The following is an 18,784-nucleotide window of genomic DNA, read 5'->3' as shown; positions in this document are numbered from 1 at the left end:
CAGCTAAAGCTCCAGTCACGGAGATGTTGAGACACAAACAGATCCGTAGAGTGCAAACAGCTAATGTAATTCAGTGAAGACACTTGATTCAGTGACATAAAGATAGGACATATGCAGGGCCATGTCCGATGCCTGGGGTGTCCAGCACAACCACATGTCTCTAGCAGATGCAGCATGGGACCTACAGGAAAAGCATGCTCTTTTGGAGTGGCTCCTGGGCAAGGGCCCCAGGGCATCTTGAGTTCCCTACCTGTGCTGAAACCTCTGAATCCCACAGCTGCCTTGAGGCAAAGTCTATCCCATCTACATCCAGGCATGCTGCATGAATGAGAGGCACATCACAAACAGGTCTCCGCCCTAGTCTCTGCACTCTCAAACACCTCTAGCTTTCCTCCTTCTGAACTTCTGCTCACCCCCAGATGATATGAACAGGGACTGCGCTAATGATGTGGCTGGATCCAGGGTGGCTGGATCGCAGGCTGTCCAGGCCCAGGAACTTCTTCAGTGGCACCTTGTCCTTCCTGGAGATCAGTTCAACCCCATCACAGGGCCCAAGGTGCTATAAAGTCAGTTCAGGCAGCAAATCCCTCTCCTGCCATTTCTGCATGGCCCAGCTCTGTTTCTCCATGGCCTTGGGCATTACAGGGTTTGCTCTCTTAGTGGGAACCTCGTTTCACCATTGCATTACCACCTGCTATCAGCTCTGTATGACCAGATATGCAGCCAGGAGGTTGAGGGACATGATGATCACCTCCTGAGTCAGTATTCATTAGACCACGTATACTGCATCTATCTTTGGGTCGCCAGAAAAAGAAACAGGTTGATAACTGGGAACGAGTTTGATGGAGGATCCTCCAGATAATCAGGGAGCTGGAGCTCTTCCTCTGTGAGGAAATGGGGCTTGTTCAACCTGGAGAAGAGATGGCTTTGGAGGGACCTCATAACAGCCTTCCAGTGGCTACAAGGAGGTCATCAAAAAGATGAAGCCAGGGTCTTCACCATGGTGCATGGCAGGAAGACGAGAGGCAATGGGCATAAGTTGAAAGAAGAGATGTTCATGCAGGGGATAAGGAAATGCTTTTCCACTAAAAGGATGGTCAAGCATTGGAGTGTGTTGGTCAGAGAGGCTGTGCAGTCTCCTCCCTTGGAGGTTTCCAAGACCAGATTGAATCAAGGCGAGAGCAACCTTATCTGACCCCAGAGCTGACCCTGCTGTGAGCAAGGAGATTGGACTAGAGACCTCCTGAGGTCTCTTCCACCCTTAAGGAGTTCTGTGATTCTTCCCCCTCTGGGTCTTCGCTCTTTGATGTCGAGGAAAACACAAAGGTTTCCTGTGGCAGTGGAAGTAGATTGGCTTTATTGTCCTCTTCCAGTCAGATGAGTTCCGATACGGCGCTTCTTGGTAGGAATTCCCAAATAGCCCTGATGAAGCGTTTGTTTCACTTTTAATTTCCTTCCCACCCCCTCCAAGCTTGTGTCTTTTACCATCCTGATCCCTTCCTGTACAATCAGCCACCCCTGCTGACCCTTTCCCCAGTGACACTGCTTTGTTTTGTTTCATTTTGTTTTGTTTTGCTTTTGACAGAGAGGAGGTCCTTCAGTTCAGAAGGACCTTGAGAAACTTGGGGGATTCAGACAACAGACACCTCATGGTGAGAGCAAGGTGAGGAAGCAGGTTGGATGTTTACAGGCTGTAGAGAAACAGGCGCAGGTGCAGCATAGCATAGGACAGTCTGTGGTGAAGACAGCCTAGGGAACTGCCAAGGCTGAAAGCCTCCAACAGAGCTGAGGTCTTTGGCCTCTTGGCCATGGCTCTTGGGTGTGGGGCTTGCCTGTTCTGCTTGATAAACCACATCAAGGGTTTACTTAACATCAGAGCCACCTGCACATTGCCTTCGCCTACCTGCCATCAGTGTCTCCAAATTTCTGCTCTCATCAGCCTGCAGGGAGGTTTTGTGGGTAACGGCCCTCTCTGACTTCAACTTCTTGAGGGGTTTGTTCAGTCTCCTCTTAGTATCTGAGGTTCATGGACTGAGCAACAAATACACCAGAGGGATCCTTAAAATGCAAAAAGTCCTAAAAATCCATGTCATTCTCCATAAATTCTTTCAGTTCTTCAATTTTTTGTGTGACTAATTGGAGAGGTTTCCAGAGAGTATTTACAAGAGGAAGGTTTCAATGAGCACCTAAAAAAAAGCGGGGGGGGGGGGGGGGGGGGAGGAAGGATTTCTACTTTTTAAGCTCTTCAGCTTTCAGAATAAGTGATATCCACACTCTCCAATTCATACTCACCCACAGTGTCCCCTATTGAAGTCTGAATGACTAAGAAAAACAACATTTTTGATAGGAGACATGTATGGACAGCCTTCCTCCTCACCTCCCCAACCCTGCCATTTCTCACATCAGCCCCTGGGGACTTCCACCACTCTTGTTAAAAATCTAACCTTTTCCCATTCAAGTCTGTAGCTGAATGTTACAGCTCCTAAACACCAATTCCCACCTGCTTGCATTAGAGAACTAGCTGTGGACACAGCAGGATTTCTCTTCATTACAAACAAAAATAAAAAATGAAACGGTTTACTTAAACACTAGAAATACTCCTCAACTGTATGTTCATTAAGGTCAAGATGCCTCCACTGGTGTCCACTTTCCGCAAGGAATAACCTTCCTAGAAATGTTTTAGACAGATAGATTGGAAAGGATAGAAACGCCATTAAAGACTTGACTAAAGAGACATTTATACTCCTGAAAGATGAGGCAAGCTTCAGACTCCCTGAAGCTCAGAGCAGCAGCTAGAGAGCTGACAGGTATCTGAATGAATACAAAGCAAGCGGAGGAGGAAAAGTGGAAAATTGTGGAAAGTGCATATGTCTAGATAGTCTGATGCAAAGGGAACTTTAGAAATGATCATTTTAATCAGGACATGTAAAAACATGTGGGTGATTACTGAGATTACATCTACAGCATAATTAGACAGAGCAGTGGTAATGCAAGTTGAGGGGGCCTATCAATATTTCTTCTGCTGCTATTCACACCCTTCCTTCATACCCTTCCTTCATACCCTTCCTGAAAATTTCCATTATTTCATCATGGGAAACATTGACATTTGTATTAAAATCAGTCAATCATTTTAGCTGATGGAAGTGTGTTCATATTTTCTAAATGCTGAAAACAGATCTTCAGCTTTCCAGACAGAACTCAAGTGTCTAACCACAAGCACCCAGTGGCACTTGGAGAGGTCTCAGTGCATGTGAGGTACTGGTCAGGGCCTGGCAGCTCTCACAGCTCTCACCTGTGGCAGACCGGAGCCCCTCAGAGCTGCAGGTGGAGGCTGGACAGAGGGGACCAGGGCACCTGCAATGGCACCAGACATCCCTGACCCTGTGACTGCATCCCACCCCAGTTCTGAAAATTGCTTTCCTTTACAAAGAAAAGATAAGACCCCCCCCAAACACCAGTATATTAAAAAAATAAGACAATAAAGCAAAGAAGGATAAGAACACAAGGAACTTCAAACTTTTTTAAGAGCGCAAGTAACAGCTGAGAGTGCAGCTAACAGAGGCAGTGAACAGAGGAAGGCCAAGGAGCATTTAGAATTAAATCTGGCAAGTGATGTCAAGGACAACAAGAAGGGCTTCTTCAAACACATCAGTAGCAAAAGGACGACTAGGGAAAATGTGGGCCCGCTGCTGAATGGGGTGGGTGCCCTGGTGACGCAGGATACGGAGAAGGCAGAGTTACTGACTGCCACCTTTGCTTCAGTCTTTGCTGCTAAGGTCAGTCCTCAGGAATCCCAGACCCTGGAGACAAGAGAGAAAGTCTGCAGAAAGGAAGACTTTCCCTTGGTCGAGGAGGATCAGATTACAGATCATTTAGGCAAACCTGCCACCCACAAATCCATGGGGTCCCGATGTGATGCATCCACGATTCATCTTGGAAAGGTCCTGGAGAACAGGAGAGGTGCCTGAGGACTGTAAGAAAGCCAATGTCACTTCAGTCTTCAAAAAGGGCAAGAAGCAGGACCCAGGGAACTACAGGCCAGTCAGCCTGACCTCCATCTCTGGAATGGTGATGGCGAAGCTCATTCTGTATGTCATCTCTAAGCATGTGGAGGAAAACAAGGTGATCAGGAGTAGTCAGGATGGATTCACCAAGGGGAAATCATGCTTAGCCAATCTGATAGCCTTCTATGGTGGAATGACTGGCTGGGCAGATGAAGGGAAAGCACTGGATGTTGTCTCCCTTGACTTCAGTAAGGCTTTTGACACTGTTTCCGGAATATCCTCACAGGTAAGCTCAGGAAGTGCGGGCTAGATGAGTGGACAGTGAGGTGGATAGAGAACTGGCTGAATGGCAGAGCTCAGAGGGTTGTGATCAGCAGCACAGAGTCTAGTTGGAGGCCTGTAGCTAGCAGTGTCCCCCAGGGGTCCAGTCTTGTTCAACTTCTTCATCAGTGACCTGGCTGAAGGGACAGAGTGTACCCTCAGCATGTTTGCTGATGAGACAAACCTGTGAGGAGTGGCTGATACACCAGAAGGCTGTGCTGCCATTCAGAGGGACCTGGACAGGCTGGAGAGATGGGCAGGGAGGAACCTCATGCAGTTTAATAAAGGAAAGTGCAGGGTCCTGCACCTAGGGAGGAATAACCCCATCACCAGGACAGGCTGAGGGCTGACCTGCTGGGAAGCAGCTCTGCAGAGAAGGACCTGGGAGTCCTGGTGGACAAGTTGACCATGAGCCAGCAAGGTGCCCTTGTGCCCAAGAAGGCCAATGGTATCCTGGGGTGCATTAGACAGAGTGTTGCCAGCAGGTCGAGGGATGTGATCCCCCCGCCTCCTCTGCCCTGATGAGGCCACGCCTGGAATACTGTGCCCAGTTCTGGGCTCCCCAGTACAAGAGAGACATGGCGCTACTGGAGAAAGTCCAGTGTAGGGCTATAAAGATGATTAGGGGACTGGAGCACTGCTCTTATGAGGAAAGGCTGAAAGAGCTGGGCCTGTTCAGCCTGGAGGGGAGAATACTCAGAAGACTGAGAGGGGATCTTATCAGTGTCTACAAATATCTGAAGGGAGGATGTCAAGAGGATGGGGCCAGACTCTTCTCAATGGTGCCCAGTGAAAGGACAAGAGGCAATGGGCACAAACTGAAACACAGGAAATTCCATCTGAATATGAGGAAAACTTTCTTTGCTGTGAGGGTGACTCAGCACTGGAACAGGTTTCCCAGAGAGGTTGCGGAGTCTCCTTCCCTGGAGATATTCAAAACCTGCCTGGACATGATCCTGAGCAATGTGCTCTCGGTGACCCTGCTTGAGCAGAGACAGTGGACTAGATGATCTGCAAAGGTCCCTTCCACCCTCAACCATTCTGTGATTCCGTGATCTTAAGCACCACACATGGAGAAACCTTCCTGAGGACTTTTAAAAACAAAAAACCTGCTTTGGTGCCTAAAGGAGGATGGCTACATCCTGTCCCATATTGTCCTACATCCTACTTCTACAAAAAGAGTGACCCACAGCAGAAATCAGTTCTGAAGCTCACCAAAGCATCACCAAAATCAGTTTTTCTGGAAAATAGCTGGGGTGAATGGAGCTGACTGCTTTCCAGGATGTGGGGAGAAACCTCTCTGCTCTCTGTGCCATCTCCATGGCTGTGCCATCTCCATGGTGGTGACCTACTAAGCCCCCTGATGACATGAGCTGAGGTCACAGTGGGATGTGCCACCTCACACAGAGGTCTCCCTGGTGCCACAGGGGTACCCTCACTTCCCTGCAAGGCCTGGTCACTGCTGGGCACCGTTCATGTGCTGCTTGCCACTGCCCTTTGGAGCCACTCCATGGCAAGGAGAGGGGATGGGAGCCTCACTGGGGCCCCTCAATGACAGGCAGAGGAACAGGGGCACATCAGAGAGTTTTGTGTAATGAGACAGGAAGAGTGTCCTTCCTCCTCGTCTGGAGAGGTGAGCCAAGGGCAAGGGGGCAGGTGAGATGGAGGAGTGATGGACCAACACCATCAGCCCAGACCGCAGTTCCTTGTTCCCAGTGCTCCTGTAGCTCTCCCCCAAGGGTAAGGGCTTCAGGAGGTCCTTCCTGAGGAGTCACACAGAGACTGTTAACTACAAAAAGGACGGTGGATCCTGGGCTGTGGGGGTGGCTGCACAGGGCTGCGGATTGCCACAACATCCTGTAGAGTCCTGACTGGCTGGGGGGGGGGGGGGGGGGGGAATTATGTGGCAGCCAGGACTCCTGGGTCCTGGGGCTTGGCCCTAAGCCCCAAGAATCTTCTGGGGGTGGGGGCAATCCAGGGCCAAGTTTCCCTGGCACAGGGTCCCCTTCTTTTGGGATCTGTCTCTGAGAGGAAAAGGGTCCTGCATCCCAGAGGCTGGGGTATCCTGCAGTTCTGTGGGGCTCTCAAGACCCTTCTGGAAATGCCCTTGCTGGAAATGGATCCTTCACCTTGTAATAAAGCCTAGTAGTCTACTTGTTTGGAAGAACCTCTGTTCCTTCACCATGGATCCTCTTCTGCCTTCAGCATGGCAGAGCATGTTCTGGGCTCGGAGATGCCATCTTCAGATGGCCACAGCCTCTGTCGTCCCACAAATTGGCATCAAACCTCTGCACCCAGAAGAAAGCATGCTTGGGAGAGCAGCTTGGAAAGAGGTGGGGTGCCATAGCCACCCCATAAGTCCTAGCTGATCGCAAACATTCTTCTTTCAGCCATAGTGGGCGGTGCTGGGGTGAGTCCATTAGGGCCATCTAAACCAGCCCTCCTACAGGCCCTACACCACCAGCAGGCCCAGAGCTGCTCTCCCCATTGATGGCCCCCATCGCTGCCCTGTGTCCCCATGGGCTCCTCAGCCCTATGGAGTGACCCGCTGGGGCCCAGCCCGGCCCCGCAGAGAGCAGCCGCTGCCTGGCCGTGGCCCAGTCCTGCTGGGCGCAGCGCAAGGGCTGTAGAGCTCCAGGGCAGCCACAGGGAGGGGGCTGAGGATCCAGGGGACAGAGGGCCCTGCCCTGCCTGGCCCAGTTCTGCCCTGCCCTGGAGCAGCAGGATGCTGCCCATGGGCTCTGGTGCCCCGGCCATGCCCAGAACCCCCGCACCAGTGCCAGGGCCAGCACCAGCAGTGGCCCCGGGGCTGCTCCCCTGTGCTCAGAATGGCCACCAGGCACAGGGCAGCCAGGGGCCCCGCGGGGCCCCTGCAGTAGAGCCCAGCCCCTGCGGGGCAGCAGCTGGGCCCCGGGGCCCCGCACTGTCTGGGCATATGGCACCGGGCTGCCCCCAGGCCGCACCACGCCCTGCCATGCCCCATGCTACTGCCCACAACATGGCGCCCCCCCGCGGGGCGGGGGGAAGGGAGGGGAGGGGCTGGCCACCAGGGCAGGAGGCTGCAATGTTCCCCCCGGCAGTGCCCCAGTGCTGCCTCCTATTGGCTGGTGTGAGGAAGAGGGCGGGGCTGGTTTCAGCTGATGACTCTGTTAGCCAATCGGAGTGCAGTATGGCTGGGAGCAAAGCCAGAGCGAGGGGGCGGGCGAGAGCAAGTACAAGTGGGGCTGGCGGGGCTGCGGGTGCCCTCCCGCCGGGGCAGGAGTAGCAGTGCTGCCCCGGGGCTGCTTTCCTCTAGGAGCTGCAGCAGGGGCTGGTGAGGCCGGGAGCACGGGACAAAACACCCTGGCCTTGGGGGAGCTGCCCTGTGAGCCAGACGTGCCGGCCTGCCCCCGAGCAGCTGGGCCGGGGCAGCTGGAGGGGTTTGGGGCGCAGGAAGCTTTGCCCCTGCCCTGGCTCTGAGACCCAATTTCAAGGGTTTCCCTGAGCTGCTGCTGCCACCGCAGCCCCCGGGTGCTGCTCAGAGTTGCGTTTGGGAGCTGCTGGGCAAAGTCTGAGCAGGCTCCTGGTGTCCTCGCAAGGGGCCCTTCCCAGTGGTCTCTTTTGCTCTGAAAACCGCATTTCCAAGTGGCTCTGAGAGAGGCTTTCAGAGAAGTTGAGGCACAAGCGAGAGGCAAGAGCTGCCTGATGAGCCCCTGTGAGAGCCCTTCTCCTCTGCTTCGTGGAGGTGGGAAGTGAGCAGGCCCCGGGCTGTGAGTGGCTGTTCAGAGGCAGTGCCTGTTGCAAGGTCTTGGAGGACTAGAAGGGAACTGAGGGGATGGAGAGTTGGGCTTTCTGTGTTTTGGGGCACTTGGGGGTACCCTGTCTGCTGCCCTGTGTGGTGCTGTGCCCTGTGTGTTGCTGATGCAGAGGTGCGTGTTTTCTGCCAACCCTCTGTGAGGTGCAGGGGTAGTGGTGTGCTACAGTGCAGGGTGCCCTGTGGTAGAGCTGGGTAGTGGCCCCAGTGTTTTGCTGCTCAGCATGGGAGGAGGTGTCTGGAGAGAGCAGTGCTCTGCTCCCAGAGCCCAGCCTGCCATCACGGAGTCCTTGGAGACCTGGGTGAGGACCATCGGTGACTGTTCCCTCCTCAGAGCATCCTGGTGCAAGCCAGGGATGCTTGCAGTTTGGTGGTTTCTGTCAGCTGAGGTTCAGGCTTGCAGTTTCTGACAGTCTTCATGCTTCTGTGAGTCTTTGGGATTTTACTGACTCTTCTGGAGAAAGTTCTCTTCTCACTCCTTAAAGGCTTTCTGTTGAAGCTGGACCCTCATTGCATCTTCCCATCTCAGGCCCTAATCCATTCCAATCCATCAGAGCGATGTGTAGTTAATCAAAGCAGTCGGAGGCATTTCTCCACTTTGTGCCTCCCCAGACCCTTGCGGACAGGGCGGATACCACCTCGCCAGAAGTCAGGCCTCTCAGGGTGATGGGTGGCTCTGAGACAGCTATCCTTGGTCAGTGGTGGAGGTGGCATCTTCAAAGCCGCTGGTCCCTTTGCAAAGTGTCTCAGAATAGCAGATTCCTTGAGCCTGCAATGGGAGAGGCATCTGGAGGTAGGGATCCAACACCCTGATCAAGGCAGAGGAGGTATCTTGGGGCCTTTTCCAGTGAAGTTTTGATTATCTCCAAGGATGGAGATCTGAGAAGCTCTCTGGATCCCTGTGCCACAGTTTGGCCACCCTCATGGAGAAAAAGGTTTGTTCTTACATCTAAGGAGAATTTCCCATTGTCCAATTTGTCCCTGTTGCCTCTCATGCTATTAGTGTGCACCTCCAAGAAAATCCAGCTCCATCTTCTCTGTGCCCTCCATCAGGTAGCTGTGCACAGCATGAAGATGCCCCTTGGCTTTCTCTTGTCTAGGCTGAACAAACCCAGCTCTCCCAGCCTCTCCTTGTATGCCCCATGCTCATGCTCCAGGCTGGACCATCTTGGTATCCCTGTGCTGTGCTCTCACAAATACAGCCCAGCATAGAGGGGAGACATTTGCCCCGACTGTTGCGACTCTGCAAGGCCGGCGGAACTGACAGTAACACTCTGATTTTTACTTTCTTTCTAGGTTGCTCCACTCATGTAGGTTCCCAGTGCGGTGCTAGAGCCCCTGAGATTGGAGGCAGGGTGCCAGGCTGTATCCCTGTACCTGCCAACATCTCTGCCAACATCGTGAGCCCTCTGTGAAAGCAGCTGCAAGTGAATGAGATGAGGTTATGGATGGATGTGAAGGCTTCCAAAAGTGTGTGTGGCTTCCATGGGTGACTTGGGGTGTAGGTTCACCTCCTGGTACCTCTGCTGTGCCACTAATTCCGTGTCCTACAAATGCTGGTACTGCCAGCCCGCTCAGCAAATGCCATTGTGTCCCTCCTTTTCCCAGAAGGTTGCGGTGCCATAGAGGTCGAGTCAAAGACCCTTATAATTAAATGCCAGCATCTCTTGAGTGCCTTTGTCTGAGTGCCCCAAAGCCTCCGTAGCTTGAACTGAGGAAGTCTCACAGCTCTTGGGCTTCTGGTTCTGCAATGGGGGAAGCTGTGCCAAGGGCCAGGTTGCCCGTGGCACCCAGCCCTCAGAGCTCTGTGAAGCCAGCTGTGGAGCCCAGACTCCTGCTGCAGAGCCTGCACAGCCAGGACAGCTAGCATTTCAGCAGACCTCGAGTGTGGGGCTGTCTCCTTGCTTGGGCCCCATTTCAAAGCCTCTGCACTCTTTTTCCTTTCATGGGGGCTCCTTGTCCACGGAACTGAAGGAAAGGAAACAAGGTTACTTTGGACTCAGGAGGCCTTCAGGACTCTCAAAGGTTTCTACAGTGTATCTGTAACTTTCATATTACTAAACAAAATCCCCATCCCCCCATCCCTAGCTGGAGGTTCCTGAAGGGATAGGGGTGGAAAGCAGCAGCCTGCTCTGCCCAAAGAGGGCAGGCTCCTTCCCTCTGAAAAGAGCAGCATTGCTCAAGGAGACAGGTCTGTCCCTGATCTTGTGCTGATCATTTGCACATGCCTGTGAGCCTGGAGTGCCTTGGCCACCTCCTGGTGTTACCACAAGAGCTTCCATGCGTGTGTGAGTTGAGAAGCCAAGGGAAGGCAGGGAGCAGAGCAGCGCCTGGGGAGTGTGCAAGCCGCAAGGGTCCTGCGTCCATCTCTGCTTGCTGGCACTTGGTTGCATCTAGCAGAACGGCTATCTCTGAGGGGCAGAGACAGTGTGTTTGTAGAGTAGCTGGCACAGCAGAGGTCTGACGTCAGGTTGATGCCTGGTGCAGTCTTGCATTGATGTGACAGTGTCAGGGACCTTTTCCAGTGCAGCTACTCCCTCAGCTGATCTGTGTACCGAGGCCCTAGAAATGGCAGTGGCCTCCTGCTGTCATTGTGTAGGTGCTCCAGTGCAAAGGCTCACAGCTCGGACTTGCTGATAATAAAGGAAAAGCAAGAGCAATTGTTGCCTTTTGTGATTTGTGTCCAGGGTGACAGAGTGGAGATGTCCCATGACCTGGAGATGGTCTGCCAGGAGATGAAAGCCGTTTGCAGAAGACTGTTCTGTATGGAGTGATAACAGCATACTCAAGGGCCATGCGAGTGGCCCAGGTGAGCTTCTCCTCTGTGAAGGTTTGCACTTTTCCAGTCACTTGTGACTCGATACCAGCTAGGCCAGCAGCAGGCACGTTGATGCCATTTGTGCTTGTGAGGTCAATTGTGCTTCTGAGCCTGATGGGCCAACAGCATGCACATAGCTTTGGTGATGCTGGTGAGCTCCCTTGAGTCTCAATGCTGCCCAAGAGGCAGGCCACAGGAACACTGCGGTGTTGTGCTTCTGAGCTCACTTCTGCCTCAGGATGTAATAGGCCAACAGTAGGACCATGGCTTTGGGGCAAACTGTGAGGTCACTTCTTCTTGAGTACCTTAGAGGCCAGCAGCAGGGACACAGCTGCTCGCTGTGCTTGTGAGGTCATGTTTTCCTGAGTGTGTTACAGGTGAGCAGCTAGCTGACGGCTTCAAGGCTGATAGTGAGGTCACCTGTGCCTCATTACTGGATAACCAAGCAGACGGCATATTGCTACCGTTTGTGCTTGTGAGGTCATTTGTGACTCAGACACTTTGAGGGCAGCTTCAGGCATATGGCTTTGAACTGGACTGTGAGGTAACCATTGCATCAATATGTGATAGGCTAGGTGTAGGTGCTAATTTTTTGGTGTAGTACCTGGTACCTGAGGGGTGTTTGGCTGCCCTGTGAGTATGGTGAGGGGATGATGTGAATCTGTGCTGTCATGATGTGACTCAGGGAGGCTGCTCAGGAGCTGGCTCAGCCTTGGGGAGGGCAGGGGGAGCTGCAGGGGGCAATAGCTGCGTGCCTGGGCTGTGGGTAGTGAGGTCATGGCTGTCTACAAGAGCTATGCCACAAGATCACTGTTGTCAAATCAATTCTTTGTCAGTAGCTGACAGGCCAGCAGGACACACATGGCTCAGCTACTGATGATGAGGTCACTTCTGCTGGAGTAGCTGATAGGCCAGCTGCAGGACCTGCTGGATGTTGATTGTGAGGTCACTTCTAACTGATGAACTGCTTGGATGGCAGCAGACTGGAAAGGTGATGGTGAGGTCACTTCTGCCTGAGTATTTGATAGGGCAGCAGCAGGTACCTGGCTTGGATATGTGCTTTTGCGATCACTCTGCCTGAGCAGCTGGTAGGTCAGCATTTGTCTCATGGCTGGGGAAGTCATTGTGAGGTAGCTTCTGACTCAGAGGCTTATGGGTCAGTGACAGGCACATTGTTGTGAAGGTGACTGAGGCCATCTCTTTCTGAGTCCCTGATAGGACAGCAGCAGGCCCCTGCCTGGGAAGTTGCTTGTGAGGTCACTGCTGACAGAGCCCCTGGCAGGCCAACAGCTGGCACATGACCGAGAATCTCCTTTGAGGTCCCTCCTGTCCCAGCAGCATACAGGCCTGCAGGAGGCACCTGGCTGTAAAGGTGCCTGTGAGGTGCCTTCTGGGTGAGGAGTTCATAGGCCAGCAGCAGCAGGCCCCTTGCTGGGAATTGACTTTGAGGTCTTTTCCTCCAGAGCAGCAGGAAGGCCAGCAGCAGGCACGCAGCAGGGACAGCGTTTGTGAGCTCAGCTCTGTCTCAGTGCCTGACAGACTGTGTGGAGGCACATTGCTGGGAAAGTCACTGTGAGGTCACTTCTCTCTTCAAGGTTCACACTTGGCTAATGGCTTGGGTATTTGTTTGTGAGGTCACTTGTGCCTGAGTCCCTGATAGGCCAGCAGCAGGCACATGGGTGTGGAAGTTGATTGTGAGGTCTCCTTGGCAGAGAACCTGGTAGGGCAGCAGCATGTTGGTGGCTGGGGAAGGTATTTTGAGGAAACTTGTGTCTCTAAAGCCACAGGCCAGCAGCAGCCACCTGGTGGGGTCATGCACTTGTGAGCTCACTTCTGCCTGAGCAGCTGATAGGCCAGCAGCTGCTGGTGGTGAGGTAGTGAGGTTCTGGGTCAGGTGTGTGTGCCCAGAGGAGGGATTGACAACTGCAGACCTCTACAGAAATGCAAGTATGTGCGAAGCTGATCAGCCAGCATTTGACTCCTGTGTGGGGTAAGTGGTTTTGAGGTCCAGCCTGCCTGAGTACCTGAGAGGCCACCAACAGGCACAGGGCTATTTAATGAACCGTAGATACTATGGTACCTTTTCTGGGTTGGGTCTGAGAGGTGGCCTGTCCGCCCAGGTCAAATTTAGTGAGTCATTTGGAGACCAGATCTTACATCCCAACATACATAGCTCAACCACACGGGAGCTGGGCAAGAGCTAAATTCAATGGTACAGAAGACTGAGCAAGCCCATGTCGTCTGTGTGAAGAATTTTACTGTTGCCTTCCAAAGAAGGACTTTAAATTAACAAAGCCATACATTAATCTGTAAAGTAAGTTGAACATCCTTACCTTTGCTGGCAAAGATGTGAAGAATGTCCACAGAAGATAGGAGAGCATTGCTATCCTTGTCTGGCGGTTACTAGACAGTCCAAGGTCAGCAAGGAAGCTGTCATTTGCCTTATGCCACTTCCTGCGAGCACCAATCAGGAAGCCCAGGAAGTCGACCTCTCCAGATTTTGTCAGTTCTTTCCCTTGCTCCACAAGATGTTGATACTTCTGAACTTTTTCCGCCACTGTGTCCCCTAAAGGTGACATGTAGGATGTAGGTTTTGTGGTCACTCCTGTCTCTGCAGCTGATTGGCCAGCAGCAGGCACATGGCTTTGATGTTGATTGTTAGGTCCCTTCTGCCCAAGTACCTGACTGAATAGCAGCAGGAACATAGCTGGGCCACATCCATCAGGAAGCTGGTACGTGGTACCTTGGATGTTGTTTGTGAGGTTCTTTGTAGCTGATCGGCTGATGGGCCACTAAGAGGCTGATGAGTGGCAAAGTTATGATGAGGTGAATTATGTCTTGGAAGTTCTTAAGCCACTAGGAGGACCATGGCTGTGAAGAGGACAGTGATGCTACTTCTGTCTCTGAAGATGATGGTCCAGCAGAAGCCACCAGGATGTGGAAGTGCCTGTGAGGTCACCTCTGTCTGTGCAGCTTAGAGGCCAGCAGCAAGTGTACAGCTTGGATGTTCATTGTGCAGTCCCTTATAATGGAGCAGCTGATAGGCCAGTACACGGCAGTGAAGGTGACTGTGAGGTCACTGCAGTATCAGCTCTTGATAGGCCAGCAGGAGGCCCATGGCTTGGATGTTGATTGTGAAGTCACCTCTGCTGTAGTACCTGACTGGATAGCAGCAGGCAAATAGCTGGGTCATGTCCATCAGAGAAGCAGAAGGGCCTGCAGCAGGCATCTGGGCTTGATAGATGATTGTGAGGTGACTTCTTTCTGAGTAGCTGACAGGTCAGCCTTTGGCTCATGCCAAAGATGGTTTGTGAGGTCACTTGTCCTAGAGTATGTGATAGGCAAGCAGCAGGCTCACAGCAGGAGGATATGCTTCTGAGGTCACTTGTGCCTGAGGATCTGATTAGACAGCAGGCACGAAGCCTGCTGACACAGAGCCTGCAGGCACAGAGCCCACACCCTGCTGGCAACACTCTTCCCAGTGCAGCCCAGGAAACCATTGGCTTTCTTTGCCACAAGGACATGTTGCTGCCTCATGTTGTCTACCAGCACCCCCAGGTCCTTCTCTGCAAAGCTGCTTTCCAGATGGTCAGCACCCAGCATGTCCTGGGTTATTCTTTCTCATTTGCAAGACATTGCATTTCCCTTTGTGGAGCTTCATGACATTCCTCTGTGCCCATCTCTCCAACCTGCTGAGGTCCCTCTGAATGGCACTGCAAACAGTTGTTGTATCATGGCTGTATTTTAGGAGAAGATTGTGTCTCAGAAGCTTGTAGACCCTTAGAAGGCACATGACCCTGCAGGTGACTGCAAGGTCACTTCCATCTCTGCAGGTGATGGGACAGGAGCAAGCACCGGAGTTGGAAACTGTGAGGTCACTTCTGCCTGCGTGCCTGATAGGCCAGCAGCAGGCACATGGGTTGGATTGTGATTGTGAGGTCACTTCTGCCAGAGTACCTGACTGGATAGCAGCTGGCACATAGCTGGATCACGTCCCTCTGAGAAGCTGACCTGCCAGCAGCAGGAATGTAGGGTTGGAAGATGACGATGAGAGTAGTGGTTTCTGAAGGGCTGATAGACTCCAAAGCTCAGAGGCCAATCTGAGGCACACAGCCATGAAGGTGATGGTGAGGTCACTTCTGTCTCTGCAAGTGATTGGCAAGGAGCAACAGTCTGTGAGGTGACTTGTGTCTCAGTATCTGGGGTGTGATTTTTCTACCTGTGGGGTTTGCACCTCTAAGTAGATGGAGCCATCCTCTCCAGTCTTTCTTTCCTGAAGCTCAGACATGTACGTTTTGCCATCAGGGGAGCTGAATCCCACCCATGACTGTTGAACCCATGCCCTGCATTCATCCAGAGGATAGCAGGGAGGGATTTCTCCTGTTGGCTTGCTGCCATGCCACATGGGCTCTTCAGCTGGAATTTGTCTCCCCTTGTTTTGGACAACCACTACTGGGAGGTCCGTCCACTCTTTCTTGTACAGACTTCTCTTACAGCTGACAGAGGGTCTCAACCCTTATCCAGGGTAATTCATCCTTGCAGCACTATGAACTCACCTGGCTCCTTCATCCTCTCAGCCTCTGGGAGCTGATCAGCCCAGCCACATTAGCTCACTCCTGGACTGTTCTTTACAGGTGAACCCCCTCTGAGATGAAATTCCAAGTATGGATCTGAAGCTAATTTGGACAAAGGTCCCCTCTTGGCAGTGAGGTGTGGAAAAAAAACAAGTGAGGGTCAATTCCTTCTAGAGTCATCCAGGGCTGTCCCAGCAGGCCTTGCACAGTTAAACTCACCCACCCATCATCAAACTGTACATTAGAGCTCGCAGTGTGACTCCTTCTTGGTATCACACTATAAAAAAAAAACAAAACAAAAAACTGTGGCTGGTAGTAATCATCATGCAAAACTTTGGGAACACTGAGCTGCCACTGAGCTGAAACTTCCAGATGATGCCTGTGCTGTCCCTGAGCTGCAGGGGCGGTACGTTGGGCCTGGAGGAGATCTAGGCGAGGAGCTGTGCCCTGCTTGGTGGCAGGTCCACTGCAGAGGGACGAGTCCTGAGCAGGGTGGCCATGAGCCGTGTGCCTGCCTGCCTTCTGGCCATGGGCTGGTGGGGTGGCTGCAGCAGAGGTGCCCTCACAATCAGCACCCAGACAGGGCCCTTTCACCTGCATCACCCTCCCCCCTGCCCCGCCCAGGGCTGTCATTGCTGCTGGGTGGGCTCTCTGATGCACTAAATGACATCACAATGCCTGCTGGCCACCACATCTGCTGAGTGCCAATCAGGTTGCTGCAGTGGAAGTGACCTCACAGTCAACACTGCAGCCACGTCCCTTTTGCCTGTCCCTCCCCATCCTCCCACCTGTGTCTCATCTCTGCTGGCATGTGTGGTGGTGTGATGCCCTTCTTGTCCTCCAAATGGCCCCTTTCAAGTGCTGGCCAGTGAGGTTCCTGTAAAAGAAGTGACCTCACCATCAACATCACAGCTCTGTCACCTTTTCCTGCCTCTCCCCCTTCCCTCTTCCGAGTCCTTGTCTCTTCTGGATCCCACTTCAACATCCCAGCCACGTCCTTGTCCTCTTTATTGGCATCTCCCTCTCCCCTATCCCACGGGATTGCACACGTGTCTGGACAGCTCACATGGCAGGATTGGAACCAGCTCCTGAGGAAGGCAGGCTGGGACATCAAGGAGGTGGAGAGGTGCTCTATGGAAAGGGGTGGCTGCAGCACACAGAGCTTTGCCTTGGAGATGGTGACAAGCCAATCAAAAGCACTGGAGAAATGGATCGTAAGGCAGGGGGAAAATTGGCTGGACCATCAGGCCAGAATGCTGTGATCAGTGGCACTGGTGGCCGATTACTGGTGGCATCCCTCAGTGTCCAGCACCTGGGGCAACACTGATTATCTTCTTCATTAATGGCTTAGACCATGGAATGGAGCACACTCTCAGCACACTTCTGGACAATGCACAGTTGGAAAAACCTTGTCTAGTTCCCTCTGCATGGAGCAGGGGGTGGGACTAGATGATGCCCAGAGGTCTCGTCCACCCTAAGTGCTGTGATTCAGTGACTCTTTCCCTGGAGAGCTCTGTAAAGACAGAAGAGGCGGATGCAGAAGAAAGGACAGAGAGGTAGAAGAAGAGAGAGGAAATATGTCTATTTGAATACAGTCATTCCTCAGAATGTCTCCATTCAGACAGTGTTGGTAGGAAATGTATCAGGAATGAATAAATCTAAGTATATGTATGTATATAATAAATGTATACAATAAAAAAGAAAAAAAAATCATTCTAATTGATAAAAAAAATTTGAAGTCATGGAAATGAGGATTTTTTTTTTTCAGCTCTTGCATGGAGTTATTTTTCAAATAGGTTTCACCTTATAACTGAAAGTTGGCAGTCAGGCCTTTACTCATTTGCCCACATGCAGAGGTGATTGCTGCCTGAGGTGCCCTGGGGTGGCTGTGTTCCCGTGTGGTGCTGGGAAATGTGACCCAGGACCTACAGGAACCTTTCTGGAGCATTAGGTGCTCACCAGGAGAAGTCTCTCAAGACCTCTCTGGAGCACATCTTATTTCTCTCCCTTGACTAGAAAGGAAAGTCCAGACGCTTGCACTAGAAATAGATGTGCACTAAAATGGCCTGGCATTGGGTGAGATCAGCCTCATCCCTGTTGTCACCTCAAGTGGAGCAGCACTTCATTTACCATGCAGGGAAGGAAACGGGAGTGTGGCTAGATGATTAGGGACTCCTTTCAGACATCACTCTAACACGGCTATGTTGAGGTTTGTGCAGATTTGACCATCCAAAGATACAGCATTGCACTGAAGCTGGTCACCCTGCTTGCCTCTGTCAGTCGAGAGAGCGCAACACCTCAGAGTGTGACTCGCTCCGTGCAAAGAGTGCACGGACTCAATACTCAATACAAAACAAAACAAGGAAGAAATTGTAAAAATGACCCAAAGCGAAGGAATGTTTGGTTACAGTTTCCAGGTTTTAACCTTCTTTGTGTTCTTATGGTCCTTCTTTGCTTTGTTTTCTTTTCTTTAAAATCATTGTGTTTTACGGAGTTTTGTGGTTTTTCTTTGTTTTGTTTTTTTGTTTTCAGAAGGAAAGTGATTTTCAGAACTGGGGGTGAATGCCATCACAGGGTCACAGACATCTGGTGCCATTGCAGGTGCCCTGCTGCCATCTGCAGCTCTGAGGGGCTCCGGTCTCCCGCAGGTCCCCTGTGAGAGCTGCCAGGCCCTGGCAGATACCTCAGATGCACGGGAGCCTCCCCAAGTTTCCCTGGATGCTTATGGTTAGACAACTGAGCTCTGCCTGGAAAGGTAAAGAATAGTATTCAAGATTTAAAAAAATACGAACACGCTTGCATCAACTAAAATGATTGACTAATTTTAATGTTAATGTTTTCCCATGGAAAACAGTGGAAATTTTGAGGAAGACTATTAATCTCTGAATATCAATCTGTCCCTCTCAATTTGCGGTACCACTGCTCTATTATGCTGTGACTGACATCTCAGTAATCTTTCACATATTCCCCCGTGTCCTGATTAAAGTGATCATTTCTAAAGTATCCTTCGCATCAGACTATCTGGACATACGCACTTTCCACAGTTTTCTAGTTTTCCTCCTCCCCTTGTTCTTTATTCATTCAGATACTCAGCTCTCTAGCTCTGCTCTGAGCTTCAGGGAGTCTGAAGCTTGCCTTGTCTTTCAGGAGTCTAATTGTCTCTTTGCCCAGCTCCTTAGCTGTATTTCCATCTAGCTGTATTTCTCCTGCCTAAAACATTTCAAGGAAGGTTATTGCTTGTGGAAAGTGGACACCAGTGGAGGCAGCTTGGACT

This window comes from Dromaius novaehollandiae, chromosome 21, assembly GCF_036370855.1.
Source record: "Dromaius novaehollandiae isolate bDroNov1 chromosome 21, bDroNov1.hap1, whole genome shotgun sequence".
Lineage (NCBI taxonomy): Eukaryota > Metazoa > Chordata > Aves > Casuariiformes > Dromaiidae > Dromaius > Dromaius novaehollandiae.
This window is presented reverse-complemented; position numbering follows the sequence as displayed.